Source organism: Plectrocnemia conspersa, unplaced genomic scaffold (assembly GCF_051122295.1).
Source record: "Plectrocnemia conspersa isolate PC_06_02 unplaced genomic scaffold, ASM5112229v1 ptg000008l, whole genome shotgun sequence".
Taxonomy (NCBI): domain Eukaryota; kingdom Metazoa; phylum Arthropoda; class Insecta; order Trichoptera; family Polycentropodidae; genus Plectrocnemia; species Plectrocnemia conspersa.
In genome coordinates this window covers 13,265,233-13,281,804 of record NW_028277172.1, presented here as the reverse complement: position 1 = coordinate 13,281,804, position 16,572 = coordinate 13,265,233, and positions in this window count along the sequence as shown.

Genomic DNA, 16,572 nt, shown 5'->3' with positions numbered 1-16,572 from the left:
TGAAAGAGAGAGAGAGCGTCGAAAAACTGACCTGCTTTACAGGCCAGACACGTACTCACTTAAAAACAACCTGCGAATCAGCGGATACATTTAATACGCCGAGTCAAGGTATTATTGTAACTGTTTATGTTTTCTTTAAATAAAGTGGTATTTTGACGCTTTTTAATAACTGCGAATTATTCAGTACAAAACTTCTTTGCTGAGGCTTTCAATTTCGGATTATATTTTCGATGTTAGATATTTTTATTTTGAGGAATATACAAAGAATTTATTTGGTGTAGTAACTGATGGTTGAATAACGAGAAGTTTAGCGAAACTAGTGGATGACGATGCAAAATATTTCGTAGATATACTTGTCACTGATAATTTCAGTTTGGTGTCTCACTACAAACTTAGTAGTTGTTGATTGTTATTATTCTGTTGTAACTCATAAGGCTAATATCTGAAATGTGTGAATGATGAAAGAAATATGTGAATTTTTATAACGTTAAGCTACTTATTTATCGCTTTTAAAGCGCCCTTGACAAAATGCAAAATACTAGAAATAAGTAGTATTCTAGGAACTCTCTCTAATACATATATGTGTTAGTTTGTATTATTGCCCTTATTTAATATTTGTCAATACATTTATAACCAACCGAATACCATTATGAAGAACTGAATATATCATATATTACTATATTAAAACCTGCATTTTTTTTCATATACGTTAAGATAAATTTTCATTAGCGAGTTATTAGTGAGACATAAAAGTAAGAGGAAAAGAATAGAGAATTTTTGCTTTGTCGTAGATCTTAATACCATATTTTAAAATAGAAGATTTTATTATTATTTTTCTTGTACATAATTATTTAATTACAAACGAAATGCTTCTCTGTAACCCTTTAACGCAATTAAAATGACATCTTCATCAAGCAAGCCAGCGAAACGGACGCGGCAAGTGACTCGGCATCAAAAAAAGACAAAGCTCCTTGGCGTGCGTTTAATTAACATCAATTCCTAACACAAACAGAATACGAGACTCAAAGCTTCAAGTGCGCAAATTTAATTTTTCTCGGAAATCATCAGAGACGGCGAAATCTCAAAACCGTTTGCAGTACCCGTATATCATTTGGATAATTGCTGCTAATTTATTACAAACGTTTGTGTTTGCTTCAGCCGCTATACTTTTTATATACTATATTAAATAAAAAAACTTTAGCTTATTTATATATTATTAAATAAATAATTACAAACTCGCAAACTTTGTGTAATGAAATATTGTAAACAAGCCGAAAGTTTGCCAATTTTTCATGCATGAGATAGTGTATTCCCGAAGGCGTCGTTTGGCGTTTTCAGTTTGTTCAGCGGAGAGTGTTTGTGCTCTCCCTGTAGCACGTCGACTCAAATTCAGCATTTCAATAACAGTTTTCAAAATTAATATAATATCCTGTGAAATTAATTTAGTTCGTCGGTTGACCCCTTTGGGAGCTCTGGATGCTTTAGAACGGGGTGGGGTCTAATCCGGTGCGGTAACTCAAAGTGACGGCGAGTTGTTGAACGTCAAAAACCGCTAAATTGATAACAAAAAATAAGCTCTAGAGAGAGATAAAAGCGGAAAATATAACGGAAAATTGAGTATTAAATGTCTCAAGGAAGGGTTTCAGACGTTGGATGTACTTAAAGCTAAAATGGATTAGGAAATTAAATTTTTCGCAAAGGCTATTGAAAGTCGTAGAAAGACAGGTTAAATATTGCATTTAAAGTTTCAAGGTATATTTATTTAATATTGAAATATTTATACAGAAACACTATTTTTCAATAACAAACATTAGTTAAATATAAATCAATTAACTCCTAATTTAACATAAATTAACTTTATAGTTCAGAGGACATGTTTCGAGAAACTCGTGGGTTCTGCATGATTTTAAAAAGGTTCCGGAAAAAAATACTATAATGAAGTATGTTATGCAATGAAGAACATGTTGCATCTTAAAAGGAGTAAATCTTGACAGTCTTTAAAAAGACTGGCATTTCAAACAATGACGCAGTTAATAAAAAATCTAAAATGTTGTACCTAAAAATAACCTTTTAGAACAAAAATTGATTTTGAATCATAAAAAAGGTCGTTTCGCGTTCTAGTTCATAATAATATTTCGCTTAAGAATAAGTAGATTTAAAAGCAAAAGAGTGCTATTCAAAAAATGTTTTAAACATTTTACAATATCATGATTCTTATATAGTTTTCGTAGATATTTCTGTAGTTGTATATAAGTTATGAAGGGGTAGGTGGGGGGTTTAGTTTATATCTTTAAAACATAAAAATTGCTGCTGCTATATAAATAAGTAGTTAATTAAAAAAAATGTTTTTTTGATATTTTTTTTTTGTGTTTTTTTTTTTAAATTAAAGGACGGCAATAGAGGACAGCAATATAAAAAAACTTGATGAGAAATCAAGACCTTGAATTGTTTTGTTTAATACTAGTTTATACATTGTAAATCTTTCAATGCAACATGACAGGCGTTAGCCCAATGCGTTACAAAAGAGTAGACATAATCAACAATTATGTAAGTAGTGAGACATCAGACTGAAATCCAAGTTTGTAAATCAGCGTTTAACACTTTTATTATGAATGAACTGATATTACAGTTTATATTCAATATATTATACTATGCAACATCTAGCTCAATGTTATTTTAATCATTCATCACAATATGTATCTGTGAGATTAGGAAACTCCGATCTTCCAGACATGCTAGAAATTAAAAAAACAGTTACCGATTTATACCACCGGTCTATGGTGCTGGTATTTTTCTAAATAAAAGTTTATAAGCGTTTACTGATATTTAAAAAAAAGCGCTTCTCAAATAATGCATGTGATGTTATCTTAAGTAAATAGCTAGATTCTAAGTTGCATGTACAATACACATCGATATTTTCTACAAATAAAATGACCATATTAAAAAAATTGGTCTAAAAACACATGTATTTTTGTAGCTCACTATATAAAACTAAGAAACGAATTCATCTCGCTTAACTAAATTCCCTGATCTTGCTAAAATTTCGTTGATTTATTTTTTGGATTAAAACTACGACTATCCTTGCATAAGTACTTAATCTATTTATAACCTAAATGTATTACATTTCTCTTATCTGATGTATAAGGATGTTAATATTAGCATATAAAACACGAATGCATTCCATGAAACGCATCCAACTGATTCTAATTAGCGTTTTACAACATGCGTCTCCTCTTTGCGGATTGATACGTTTTGCCAGCCGCCACATAAATCTAGGAGCGTTTCAATGCATCTACATTATGTTTCATGTTTCGTACACAATCTTAGGCTCACGATTTCTCGTCGGTACAATGTTGCCAGTCCCACGACATCGACGACCAAGTCACCGGCATCGTGTGCACGGCAACATTAATATCTTACGGTGTGTCGCAGAGTCTCGATTGCAGCACAAATCATACTCTCCGCACGCCACAAATACTCTGAGCCGTTTCACCATGCTTTATGTCCAAAGAGCGCACATGTAGCTAGTAAAGATCTTATTAAATGTACACATAATATAGTAGTGTACATTTACATATTCTCTCCATCCATGCAAAGATCGTTATTCACAATAATAAATGATAGTCGAACATTATATTATATGAGGAGATTCTCTTGCTTGTGCAGATATAATAATGACTATGAGAATGTCAAAGATTTATGTTATCGAAAATATGAAATATAATTTGATTGATGAAGTTTTATGCAATAATGAAATACTTAAGTTGAGAATAACATAGATTAAGATAAAAATGATAACGTAAATCAATGTTTATTTTTATAATAGTATCACATGATATTCAGTGGTAAATGAGACTTTAGGAATTAAATAGATTTTATATTATAATAGTTATGTATCATATTTATCAGAAAATTAACTTTACATGTTTTATCTTTATGATTGATAGTAGATTGATCGATAAAATGTATAAATATATACACAATTACTAACCTATTACATGATATGCTATTGCTAACATGATTGTTATAATCACCTGCTTTAGTTTCTTTGTATATCATTCTAAATAAATATATATTTAAAATATTCTTTTAAAAGCAATATTGAAAAATATATGTTTCTACTGAATAAATAATATACCTACCTATGTATGTAAATGTAGTCAGTAGAAACCGTAAAGTTTTGTTTTCTTATACATTAAAAAAATTATTTTGTGCTTCTCTACATATATACTGTAAAAACTGTTCTGTGAAGATCTTAAAAAATATTAAATATCTCATACGATTTATTTTTACTAAATTGCTTTTAACATTTCTACTATTTATTAATTGTGTTCAAGTACCATCTATCTCTAGTTTATTATTATTTATGTCTATTTTTTATTTTTTCATTATAGTTACTATCTCCAACTTAATTTAATCTGTATCGTTACTATTTACAATGAAGACTTTTGTGGCGACCGTTCGCCAAATTTTTGGATCCATTTTAAATCGTTTTTTTTAAGTAAAAAATAATAAGGAAGCATGAAAATACATATATAAAAATAAAAATAGTATTGAACGTTTATGAATGCTTAAAAAAATACCCTTCCTTTCGTCATATACTTGTCGCAGAGAGCAGAGATGTTGGCGCACTATTTTTTTATTAGCCTGATTACAGTTTTAAGCCTTGACGGGCGGCCATTGATGGCTTCATAGCACCCTGGAATAATATCTATATCAAAGAAGTGATATTAAACTAAAAAAAGGGTGTTATTAGAAACCATTAAAATACATCCAAATATGACTGGTGAAATATTTGTAAACGTTTCTGCAATTTATCTTATCGCAAAAACAGAAAGGTTGAGAAAATGGAGACCACAAGCTCTACATTATCATTGACATTGTGGAAATACTATATGCTGGAATGGGCTCGGAAAAAGTTAGACTGGGCACTTCTATATTGGTCCGAAAAATTAAAAGTTGAAATATTTTACTTATGTAGGTAAATATTAATTATTTAATTTATCATTATTATTAAATTAAAATGCAAGAAGTTTTGCTATTCCTGGTACTCTTTGTATGTGTTGTAACAGTCAGGCAAGCATATCTTGCCAATTTTATGATAGAATCAGAAATAAAAATCTCGAAGAGAGGCCCATGAATAGTAATACATAAAACTCAAAGAGTTAATTCACTCTAATGGATTTCTTTCGAAACATATTTTCAAAAACATTCATGCGATAATTTTCTACCAACAAAGTGACGCTTATTGCAATAATTTACTAGATACCAGAGGTCAATTTGAAATTCAACAGTCTGATCGCAAGTAGTGCTGTAGATTTTTTTTAGTTTTAATTAAGAAAAGTGTCTTCATCCTAATTCATTAGCTTATAATGAGCCTATAGCGGCATCAGCTGTAATAAAAGCCTTGTAACATAATACAAATATGTGCTATTCATTAAATCGACATTTGGTTTTTACAATTATTAAACTGTGTTATACACAAAAATGTATACTAAGAACATACTATATTATACAAAATAAATCAAAAAAAATATTTTAGCAATAAAACCGTTGCTATATTAATAATTTCTGCATTTAATACCACGTAAATCAAATCCAAAGGACTAATATCTGGGAAATACGTTGGATGCTAAAGAGCCTTTCTACCGTACACTTTAATTACAATATATGTGTGGTTAGTGATGTTATTGCCTTTGATGAAATGATATTGCCAACCGTTAAAGTTGTAAGTAGTACACATTCGCTGTTGTACAGTTCCTTTCATAAAGTTCCAAGTATAGTTTTTCCAAATTACACTAAACACAGGGCATGAAAGTCTGTTTTTCTATGCGAATTGTTTGCTAATTTATATATTAATTTTCTTTTCAATTTTTTCAATTTCATATAAAAGCATCATTGTTCATCACATGTGACGATTTTAGAAAGCAATTGGCAATGTTTTTTTAAATACGTTTATTTCAATAATATAAATAATTTTACAGACTTACTTAATATATGTAATATACATGTTTATAACCATTTTTATCGTGTGCTTAGAGGTTTTCATTTCAAAAAAGAGCTTCTTTACTCTTATCGTTGAAATGTACCGTATTTTTAAACAATACCTAAGACCGTTTCTCATGCTGAAATAAAACAACATAGATATTCTAAGCTTGTTCAGCTTTACGTATACTAATAAATTCATAGAGTATGAGATGTAAAAAAAAAAATTTTAAATTTACATATACCAGTTAATTTTACCTAAAAACAACTATTCAAAATAAAGCACAAACTAAAACTTTAGAGAATTTATTGAATTAGCATAGTTTTTTAATATACTAAGACATAACCCAATAATCACCGAACTTTGTTGTCATACTATTTGTTTTTATAATATATCATTTATATGTGTGTATTATATACAATATTTTTATTTAATATTTTTTTATAAATTATGCATCCTAATTCTTGAAATGGTTTTTTATCAGGCATATTACAGATATTATTACCCACGCTAAAGATCGACCGTTTTTAGTTGTATATACCTTTTTATCATATATGTGTACATATGTATGGATTTACATCACAAAACATCCATTGAACTATATTTATAGCATTTTATTTAAAAAATAATAAGTTAAATATGTATGTAGAGAGGAGAATCGATGGGCGGGCGAACGTTCCACGTCCCACGTTGCCAGCCAGGAAATCATCTTTGAATATTAGTCAGTAAATTGTCTGAGCTGTCATCGTGCGAGACAATGCTACGTTCGAGGACTTTCATGCCTTTAAGTACTACACGTGCGACATAGAAGACAGCTGAAGAGCCTCGCAACAAACACAATATTTATGGCACGAATAAAGAGACAATATTTCCAAGAAAGCACATCTTAAATATAATTTAAAAAATAGCAATATGATAATTATATTAGAACGAAATTGGTGAAAGAGATTTTTTATAATTTACACATGATTAAAACTGTCTTCATTTTTCGAGGATTTTTTTATCCTTAATTGACTATATTATTTCTATTGAGCTGAACACTTCATTGGACAAAGAAGAATATTTTTTACACCATAAGTCTTAAATGATGAATGTTTAACCCTTTTTCAAGAAAATAAGATTAGTGGATTTTTCACAAAAACACACAAAAAAATCTAATGAATTGTAATTATAAATCTGACTACCTCTACTTAGCTTTAGTGTTTTTATATTCTATTATATAATATTTATTAGAATTGGTAAAAATATGATTTCTATATAACAAAAAATATATATGTTTTGCTTCTCTGAAAAATGTTTTTTTATAACATCCTTATAACAGCAAGAACTTTTAAATATTGCGCCAATAACTCTCATGTTTGAGTCAATACGAAAATGACTTTAAGCAAACCCAATCATTCAACCGTAATATTAAATGGAAAAGTGTCGTTAAATCATTATTGTTCGCAAAATATGATTATTGGAGTGTCCTCTTTACGAGAAAATAGTGTGTCATGTGCACATGTACGAGTTCAATGGAGTAGCAGACTACACGTGTATTTCAAAACAATCTAACATTAGACATATTAAGCTATAACTGCAAACTACTACTAGGTTGTTTCATATCAAGTGGTTAATTTTCACTCAATCGAAAACGAACTGTAAATAAAACAAGACTTTTGTAGTAAATACTTTTATTTTGTATATATTGGGTATTTATTTTGTATATATCAAGTATGAAATTTAAAAAGAATGTTTTATAAATACAATCATCAAAGTATGCACCCATATTGTCAATTAATTTTAGTCATTTCAGCGGTAGCTTGTTCAATCCGGTGATTTAAAAGTCTGGTAATCTTGGTGGTTTAAAAGCCAAGATAATAAATTTTGCTTGATCCCTTAAATTCTTCTGAACTTACCCCTGCAGATTATCACTTTTTTATTATTTATTAAATCTAAGAAATAAGTCTAAATGATCAAAAAGTGTCAGACTGTGATATTATTAAGATTTATGATAGATTCAGAATCTCTTAATATATACATTTTTATCAACAACCGATTCATTTACTGTTAAATAGTTGAGAATCATTATTTAAATAAGCAAATTTTGATTATTAATAAAAATATAGAGTTTTATATAGCAATAAAAAATTCTACATATAAAACAATAAGTTGTATCAAGATATATTATTAAAAATATATTTATATGCACCTACCATAAGATAATATAATACATAGAATGCTACTAAAAGTTTCAATAATCTGAAAAATAAAACAGGACACTGCTAGCAGTAACCAGTTAAGAAACTATCGGGGGGTTAAAAGTTTTAACTTTGTTTTAACGAGAATCCCGGAACTGATCTCATTTTTACTTTACAATCGACGATCGTTTAGACGAGAGAAAAGTTTTAAATATATATTTTATTTTTATGATATATTTTTTTTTTCAATAATATAGTATTTATGAAAGCATTTATATTCATTTAGGGTTATAAAAAAATTATAAGGATTTTATTCTATATTATGTGTATTGTATAATAATAATAATAAATTATATACATATATTTTTTACAGTAATGTAAAAAAATGCATTAAGTTTCACTTAAAATATATTTTTTTATGATTATTTATTGAAGAAAATTTAATTTAGAAGCTTAGGATAAAAATATTTATTAATTTGAAAAATTGTTCTTAAAATTACTTATTAAGTTAAAAAAATGGTTTTAAAAAATATCAATTGAGAAAGGTAAAAAATTAATTAACTAAATTTTAATAGATTTTCTAAAATTATATAAGGATAGCAAAACTGTTAGTATCCAGTTCAACTGGAAAAATATAATCATTTACTTAAAACTTTATTAGTTGTCGCCATCAATGAAATATACTGATTTTGCATGAATAAATAAATTGACCTAACTAGTTTCTTTAAGTTATATTAAAATTTTAGTTTTACTCTCCAATATGACAGAATATCATTTCATAGGAAAAAATGATACTAACATTTGGAGATTCTTATTCTTAATAAATATATTAGCATAGATAAAAAATACCATATTATTACTAAAATTATGTTAAAGAAAGTAGCAAGAAACGTCTATTCAAATTGTGCGAAAATTAACTTTTAAACATATTTCCACGAAAATGCTTACAACAAAAATAAGTGTATTGAACTTAAATTGGAAGTAGATGATTTAAAATAAGTTATTTTTTAAGCAATGGGGTCATATAAGTGGGAAATTCTTATTATATATCTATTATATATATAAATATATTTTAAAGATTAAATACCCTTTAATTTTAATTCAATAAAAATCCAGTCAATTAGTAAAACATTGAAACTTTGGGCACTGCCTAGCCAATTAAATATTGTTTTATTTCTGGGTAATCGAAATTTACGAGTGAAATATCTCAAATTACCAATTTGCGTCTGTAATTGTATCTCAACATTTTCCTAATGGAAAGTGTCATTTTAAAGTAAAATACTCAAATATTTTGCGCTCTGTGACAGAATGATCAAATAACACTTTTAAGGAGAATAATATTACTTTACAAATAATATTAATTTCACATGTCGTTATGGTTGATCCGTTAAATTTTTACGCTAGTTATATAATATATGATATTGAAATTTTGAATGTATATTTCAACCTAACTGTATAACAACTAGTTCAATTTGCAGGACAAATGTAGTTCAATTCAAGAGATTTCGTTCGCCGTTTCTTGTATTATTTTTTTAAAAGTTTCAAAAAAGTCCTTGATTTCATTTTGTGACGTCATTATAAAATTTCAATTCAAACAAGTTGCGTTTAGACGCACTTTTTCTATTCGTGCTTAATTATGCACATAATTTTAACGGCAGGCACCAAGACACACGAGTGTGCTGCTCGGTTGCTTTTCGATCATGTGCATACTCATCATGACACTGCTAATGGTCAGGTATCATTCTTGAATGTGACAAGTGAAACGCTTAAGATGGTCCGTATTAACATAAAATAAATTCGAGAGTGTCAAAAGCATAATGGTTTTGTTATTCAATGCCTTTGTGATACTGACGATATTACAACCGGAATAATTTGTGCTAGTGTAAAAAATATTTTTCCATGGATTATGATTTTTATAAATTAAATTTATGACACATTGAATTTTAGAATGTTTATTAGTGATGTTTTTTTATTTTTGCTTTCAATAACTAGAATTAGTACAGAAGCATGCATTTTGAGTGCTGTTTCAATAGCTTACAATATTCTTACAATTTATTTATTTATTTGACGATTTTTTGACTTCGTTGGATATTTGATATCAGAATTTGAATTCGAACTTTCGGTTTGTCGCACATAAAATATTGCTACACTTAAATTTTTCTATAGCTAGACAATCTTAATCTGCGTTAATACAGACATAAAATAAATTAAAAAACGTCGAGATTTCTTATGAGATTTGAACCCACAGACCTGTTAAACAATTGATAAATAAACTATTATATAAAATTAAAACAATATTAGATTAAATATTAAATATATAGCTATAAAATAATAAACATATACGATAACATATTCAAGGTGATCTTGTCTATTTTCTGGTTGAAAATAATACGTTACATTTTTTTCATATTATTATATTTTGTGGATACGATCTACATTATGTAAATATCATTGTTTTTGTTTTACCTTTCGGCAGGTGGTTGTCACCGCCATTTTTTTCATCCTCGAGACCTTTGTTCGGTTCCCGCAACCCGATATCCTGACTAAAATTGTTTGTTTTCACTATGTTCGGCGCAGAGAAGAGAAGCATGTTCCCGTGTTTAAATAAACAGCGGTGAAAAAAAAGACGAAAACACTTCCTGTCTCCCTGGCATTTTATGACAATCTTCAAAGCGTTCACGAGTGCGTTTTTTGATTTATTCCTCGTGGACAAAAAGGGGCCGTAACACATGTGGCGATATGAGCAAAAATCGTGTGGTGGTACCCTTCCGTAACATAAATCGCTCTAAATAGTCTTTCACATTCATAGGAAATAATTATGATGTCTTTAGAAGCTAATTTATAACACATATATGTGACATCCTGCACTCAAACATTAGGGGTCGACAACCATTTCGGATTCAACGTGTGTGATGTATTAAAAATGAGTATATATTATGTTACACAGGTGGAAGCATATGTCGTTAAAGGGTTTTGATTCAGGGTGCTTAATTTGGAAATCATCTAAAATAAATATATAAAGAAAAATATTTTGATTCGGATTGTGTTTGAAAAAAAAACATATAGAGAAAGTTAATTTCATATAGTCAACTTTATATAAGTACTTGTATCGACTCATAATATATTTATTTTGTCATAAAAGACGCTGAGACGTCACTAAATCAGTTCAGTGTTACTTATACATATCAGAAGTTCCGGATTTTCATCAAAAGCAATTTATTTAATTATTGTTCATTATGTAAAAGAGTGGTTACTTCCTGAATATTCAAATAAACTTACTATGAGCTCACAATTATCATAGGGCGACTCCCAAACCGGCAATCGTCGATCCCACACTGTTTCACGAGCCGTGCCGACTCTCCATTTTAATATTTCATATTTCGTGATGGCTTAATCAAGCTAGGGGCCGCGGTCCGCTCGCTAATTGGCCGGGACCCGGCGCATATAAACAAAGAAGTGCGCGTTTCGGGTGAATTAGCACCGACGCAACACCATTCACAGTACACAGAATATCCTGGTCACCATCACCATTTGTGACCATGCCATGAATGATGATGATGATGATAATGACGGAGGGCGACGAACGCGCCCTAATTGACCGACTGTTTGCGAGTAATCCGTTAATTACGAACGGATAATGCGTTTAATACCGGAGCAGGAGAGTTTGTTTCATACGCTGTGGTCAAATTGGATGATGTTTTAATAAAGCTACTGCGTGTTAATTTATTTATTTTGACGATGAATTTTACGTCGCTACTGGACAATTTTATAATATATTATGTAGTTAAATTGGTGTTGAATTAGACATACTTTATACTTTAAATTAGACATAGAATATGCGTATATCTATTTTGGAAGTGTGACCCTATAATATGTATGTTGATAGTCATTGAAAATGCTAAACATGTAGGATGATCAGATGGAATAATAGATATGGACGGTATAATTCAATCTACATATCAATAATACACACCCGTAGATAATTCATATCGAATGTATTAAAGTAAGATATAAAAAAAATACGTTTTTGTATACTTTAAAGATTTCTAGAAAATCCATATTGTGTAAAATTATTTGAATAAAAAAAAATTAACGGGTTCTTTATTTGTTGATAAAATTACATAATTTTTGGGTGTAGTAATACATTTTTATAGTTTTAAGAAGCAAACCTAAGTTATTCTCTTAATTTACAACATTTTCTTTAAATTATAATCTTAGTTTAGATAATTAAGAAAAGGTGCCAAAAACCTCTTTGCGGTTCTGTTATTTTTAATTTAAAGATTTAAAAAAGAGTTAATAATTTTTACACAAAGTCAATGAAAAAGATTTTTGATACAATTTTTGGTTTAATTTTGACTGATAGAGCTAGCAGCGGATGGTAGTGGTTTATAAAGCGATACTTATGGGTGATTAACGTCTCGGAAAATATGTGCTACTAGGTGGTTCATGAAATATTAGTAATTAATAATACAATTGCTTGTTCACGAGATTTCCATAATATTGTTCTGAATATAATTTGTGTTGTCCAACTTTTAAAACATTTGATTTCTCTCTTTGATTCTTCAAAATGTTTGTTACAATTTTACGGTTTTCCTACCCTAAGGGGTGTGACTTCGCAGCCAGAGAGACAACGTTGGAAGCTGGTAATAATTTATTAGGTATTATGACATATATTGTCACAAACTATGGTGGGTGAGTATCATTATTCTCCAAGTGGTGGTGGAGAAGCTGGCGGGAAGATGATGTCCAGTGAATGGTCCTCAAAGGACCTGTAGTTGTGGCAGCGATAGTGTAGTGGAGGTTGGGTCCTCTCTGCTGCGGGCGGTGCTCGTATGGTAGAGTCCCTCTCTGGCCTCGAGTCGTCTCTGGTATTGGGCCGTATCTGACCTCTCCATAATGGAGAGCAGCCTTAAGTATCACAACCATGCTGCGACCATTCAGACAATTGTTGCAATCGTTTTTTCACTCCATACAGACAACCCTCCGAAGTCAAATAATGCAACGGGAATATTGTGGCTTAACGGTGCTTTTTATCTTTCGATAATGTTCTGTTTTCAGTGCCCGCTTTGCAACAAAGAAATGTTCTTTCAATGCATTGGAGAATAATTGCATGGTATTCATGTGAAACCCTTTTTTGTTTAGTTCATCCTTATTATTAGAAATGATCATCCTTGCTTACGGTAATTACTGCGCGAGTTTTAAGAATAAGATCTCCTGCAAAATAACCTGTAAATTATAAGAAATTGTGCAAGTAGTTGAAGACCCTAAAATTTATTATTCATATTATTATTATTATTATTTTCACAGCAATTTTTAAACCACATCCAATTTGTGTAGCAGTATTATATCTCATAGCCTTTTTTCGTCAAATAGTCTCCAATTGTCTCCGAAGATCTGTACCAATTCTTGGATTTTTAACTTTTTAGCTGGATTAGATTTGACGTGATGTGGAAAACTACTCTTGGTATTCGGCGTAGCTTCACTTGGTGCGGGTTCAGATAACATATATCCTAAAACAGAAGAAAAGTAGCAGAAAAGTCAAGTTCTTGGTTGTGGAAGTTGCCTATGAAAGACTCTGATTGAAGTGTGATATTTTGCGTTTATATATGCTTTCATATTTTTATTTAACCATTCGAACTAATGTGGGGATTTGAGGCGGAAACATAATTTGTTGTTCTATATTACATTTTTTATAAAGATGGCGTTGTGCATAACGTTAATAATTTAAGCAGCTAGAAGTTTGAAAACTGTAATTTGAGTACCTGCAATTCCACCCAATTGTCGGCACAAAGACACCAACTGAAAATCGAATACATTTCTTATCGTTATATGCGGTAGTATAGCGTCGGCGTGACGAATAAACTTGTTATATAAGTCGCAAATACTAAGAAAAAAATACTAAAAAATATTTTTTTTCACCTTGTATATTGGTAATATAATAATAATTTAAAATTTTCCCCTTAATTTTATAATAGTCAAATTTATGATTTTTTGAAGTGGAAAATATAAAATCAATGTTTAATAAGACCTTTTTGAAAAATAGAGATTACTGAAAAATGGGTATTAAAACATTATAAAAAATAATAAAATATTAGTTTTCTTATTACTTGGTAGTTTTTTATAAACTGCGACTATAGTTATTTTAAAGTTTAAGCATATTTTTTTATGATAGTATTTTTAGTACAGCGATTTTTGACGAATACCATTGTATATATGTATACTTATGTAAACGTTCAGTAAACTAATTTATATGTATAGTTATGTTTTTATACGTATATTTTTATTTGCAATAGTATATTTGATTAAACGTCTATTTAATGAAATCATTGTTAATACAATCTACACATTATAAAAAATTATAAATTTTTAATCAGTTTATAACTACATATAAATTAGATAATTTAAATTTTGTTGTAATACATAATCACAGTTAAATATTAAATAGTGTAAATACACGTAGATTATAACAAAAAACAAACATACGTAATACAGCAATAGATTAAACGAGGCATTGAGAGTATTAGGAATTAAATCAACAAGGTTTTTATTTATTTAATCATAATATTTATCGACCCTCGAATAGTACTAAAATAATCTATTTAAAAAAACAATGTAATCTTTTATTATTGAATAGATAGCAAAAATTAATAAAACCCGAAATGCAAATCAAACACACAACCAATAATCAATAACACCATTCAATAAGTAAATGTTAACAAATATTTTAGTAGCAATTTAAATGTATAAAGTTAACATTTTTTATTTTAAAATAATTTTAATAACACAGTAAATGAAGTCAACTTACAACTTTACTTAGTAATCGAGTTATTTGATCGCTGTGACAAAAAAGTTAAGAAAGCGTTGTAGAGTGTAATTATAATTATATTACTACAACCTTACCTGATGTACTAACGGATTTTTAATGAGTGCTCTGGGAAAAGCAAATAGTTCTAGCGAATTTCAGTTGCTATTTAAAACATATTTGTGTATGGGATAAATTATTAAATTTATTTATTTTCAATTAAGAGATATTTGTAGTATAGTTATAGTTTTTGATCAATGATTTTTTTACATATTAGATATTTTCTCATAAGTAACATAAGGATAATATTAAATAGAAATTGTATTTTCTTAATAATATGGTAATAATAATTTGTAGAGCTTGTATATTTATTTAATCAATCACAAAGTGTTCAATTTTATGCACGACAGCTGCAACGGGAAAATAATTATAAGAAACTTTACTAACGAGCTACGCATAAACGGACTCTCGTTCGGTGGGACCTACTATATATGTGTAATAAATATATGTATAAAATCGTTATATTTCAAAGTAACGAAGGCTTTAGATTTAGACCTAGCTTGAAAATAAAATAGTTCTAGTTTCATCATTATGTATATATTGTACATATTTAATATAAAAATGTGTTTGAGCTACCTGGTGATTTAAAATTAAAATCTTTCACGCTGTTAACGCTGCGCTTTAGATATTAGTCGCCTGTCAATTAAGACATTTTATAAGTCACAATTTTAGAAAGTTTATAAGTATATAAAAAAGTTTTAATTATGTTTAAGACGGTTTTAAGCAAGCTATGTCCCAACTTTAGCAAGCTTTGATAAACTATTATATTAAGATTAAAGAGAATTTCTAATAGTCAAGATGGTTCTTTTTTACAGATTTATTAAGCTAATAACTTATATGAATTTTAATATTAATGTGTTGCAATATAAAAAATACGATTAGTACTTGTTACTCAACTAAATTGTATTTTTGTGACCCTTTTCTAATTCAACCGTTCACCGTTGACACTAAGACGATAAAACACAAAATTAAAAATGTACCAACTAATTAAAACAAATCGTTGGATTTATCGGCGCTCCCCTCCTGTTTGTTTTAACTAGAGTTTTAATTTTTAACGGAGGCCCAAGTTCGTCCTTTCTTGACTTTAGAACTCTTCAAGCCAACTATGTACCTGCGTACCTTGGCCCGTTTTGCACCCCCGTCGGGCAAATCCGCGTTTATTATTGTTTACATGAAAGGTATTCATTACGGGGATTATTGCATTACTTTGAATTCGCTCCTCTCTCTCTCTCTCTTGCTCTCTTACTAGGTTCGCTTATAATATGCCTTAATGCAAACCGGCATAAATTTAAGACTCGAAGGAACCGTAATGTTCTCTGGCTGTTATTCTTTTTAATTAAAAATATCCTGTTGTGGTACACTACGCACGCGTTTGTTCGAGAAAAATGTTTTTCCTTCGCTTCCCTACTCTTTTGAGACGTTCATTAACTTACTGTGCCTAAATATGGATATTTTATTACACTGTGTGGCTTTTCGGTTCGACATTGTTTCTTTGGTATTTTCACATTGCTTCATGAAATATGTACGAGTTTAACATTAGTGTA